Source organism: Populus nigra, chromosome 2, assembly GCF_951802175.1.
Source record: "Populus nigra chromosome 2, ddPopNigr1.1, whole genome shotgun sequence".
Classification (NCBI taxonomy): Eukaryota; Viridiplantae; Streptophyta; class Magnoliopsida; order Malpighiales; family Salicaceae; genus Populus; species Populus nigra.
The window spans coordinates 7,069,400-7,071,899 of NC_084853.1; positions in this window are offsets into that span (position 1 = coordinate 7,069,400).

A 2,500-nucleotide genomic window follows, 5' to 3' on the forward strand; every position below is an offset into this window, starting at 1 on the left:
GCCAGAACGCGGGGGGCCAGGGCCCGAAGGCAGCCCCCCCGCGGGCGAGAGAGCAAGCCAGCAGGGGCTGTCGCCTGCCGCGGCCAGCGACGTCGGGCTGGCCCCTGCAGCGCCTAGCCTCTCCCACGCGGGGGGCAGGCCAGAACGCGGGGGGCCAGGGCCCGAAGGCAGCCCCCCCGCGGGCGAGAGAGCAAGCCAGCAGGGGCTGTCGCCTGCCGCGGCCAGCGACGTCGGGCTGGCCCCTGCAGCGCCTAGCCTCTCCCCCGCAGGGGGCAGGCCAGAACGCGGGGGGCCAGGGCCCGAAGGCAGCCCCCCCGCGGGCGAGAGAGCAAGCCAGCAGGGGCTGTCCGCGCGTCGCGCGGCGCGGCATGGCTGCGGGGGCCGCGCGCGCGCGCCCAAGCGCCCAAGGGCCCCCAAGGGCCCCAGGCCCTCAGGCCCCAGCGCCCCAGCGCCCAGCGCGGGCGGGCGCGCGCGCGCGTGTGGTCTTTGAGGGGCGCCGGCCTGGTGGCTCCCTAAAGAGCAATAAGTGTCATTGCAGCTCTGGCAGGGGGAGACACTACTAGGTCCCAGCTGTCACCCCCCCTCTAAAAAATTCATTTCTTGGTATTTTGAGCTGAAATTTTGCAGAGAGGTTGGCAAAAATCCAATCCACCTTCATTAATTTTCCCAGAATTTTTCGAGGTCGGGAAGTATTTGTTTTAATTTTCCTACCATTAGAAATCGAGTAAATCCGCAAAACTAGGAACCGGCCCGGAATGACCCCAAATTCAGTGGGCAGCCTCATAAAAATATGGCTGATTTTACTGGATTGGTTTCATGTGGAAAGCACGACGTTTTCTTGTAGGAATGCGGGAACCCCGGCAGCTCGCCTGCCGCGGCCAGCGACGTCGGGGACGCTGGCCTGCGCTGTCGAGCCCGCGAGGGCTGTCTCCGCGGCAGGCCCCCCCTGAACGGGGCACGACAGGCCACCGCGCTGGCTCGTCCAGCGTCGACAGTCCCTCGTCCAGGTTTCAGATCGCGCCAAGTCGAACCCATGACCTGCTCAAGCCATCGTGCGCTGCCGAATTCGCATCTGCGTGTAGGCTGCCATTCCACGCGGCAGCCCCTGTTTTCGTCAGCGTGCCCCCCTGACGAATTTTCCTGCCTGGCCCAGTCCAGCGTCCAGCCCCTGTTCGTCGAAAAATCTGCGCTGCTGATTTTCCACGACGAGCCTACTTTCGTCAGCGTGCCCCCCTGACGAATTTTCCTGCCTGGCCCGGCCAGTCCAGCCCCTGTTCGTCGAAAAATCTGCGCTGCCGATTTTCCACGCGGCAGCCCCTGTTTTCGTCAGCGTGCCCCCCTGACGAATTTTCCTGCCTGGCCCGGCCAGTCCAGCCCCTGTTCGTCGAAAAATCTGCGCTGCCGATTTTCCACGCGGCAGCCCCTCTTTTCGTCAGCGTGCCCCCCTGACGAATTTTCCTGCCTGGCCCGGCCGGTCCAGCATCCAGCCCCTGTTCGTCGAAAAATCTGCGCTGCCGATTTTCCACGCGGCAGCCCCTCTTTTCGTCAGCGTGCCCCCCTGACGAATTTTCCTGCCTGGCCCGGCCGGTCCAGCATCCAGCCCCTGTTCGTCGAAAAATCTGCGCTGCCGATTTTCCACGCGGCAGCCCCTGTTTTCCTCAGCGTGCCCCCCTGACGAATGTTCGTCGAAAAATCTGCGCTGCCGATTTTCCACGCGGCAGCCCCTGTTTTCCTCAGCGTGCCCCCCTGACGAATGTTCGTCGAAAAATCTGCGCTGCCGATTTTCCACGCGGCAGCCCCTCTTTTCGTCAGCGTGCCCCCCTGACGAATTTTCCTGCCTGGCCCGGCCGGTCCAGCATCCAGCCCCTGTTCGTCGAAAAATCTGCGCTGCCGATTTTCCACGCGGCAGCCCCTCTTTTCGTCAGCGTGCCCCCCTGACGAATGTTCGTCGAAAAATCTGCGCTGCCGATTTTCCACGCGGCAGCCCCACTTTTCGTCAGCGTGCCCCCCTGACGAATTTTCCTGCCTGGCCCGGCCGGTCCAGCATCCAGCCCCTGTTCGTCGAAAAATCTGCGCTGCCGATTTTCACCGACGAGCCTACTTTCGTCAGCGTGTCCCCTTGACGAATTTCCCTGCCTGGCCTGGACAGTCCATCTTCCAGCCCATGTTCATCGAAAAATCTGCGCTGCCGATTTCCCCGACGAACCTGCAGCTGCACAAATCTGCGCTGCCGATTTCCCCCCCTGTCGGCATGGCTGCCGCTGCCCCGATGTCCAGACCAACAGTCTTTTTTGTCGACTTTGCCGATTTTGTCCGCGCTGCCGATTCCAACACTACCCCCTGCATCCAAACCAGCATTGTTTCGTCAGCTCTTCCCCTGACGATTTTAGCCCTGTAACAAACAGTAGGCCTCCAATCCCGCCAACGGGAGCCAAGTTGATAGGGAAGAGAATTGAATGACGCGCCTGGTCCTCGCACCCCGCCACCCGAGGGGCCTTTT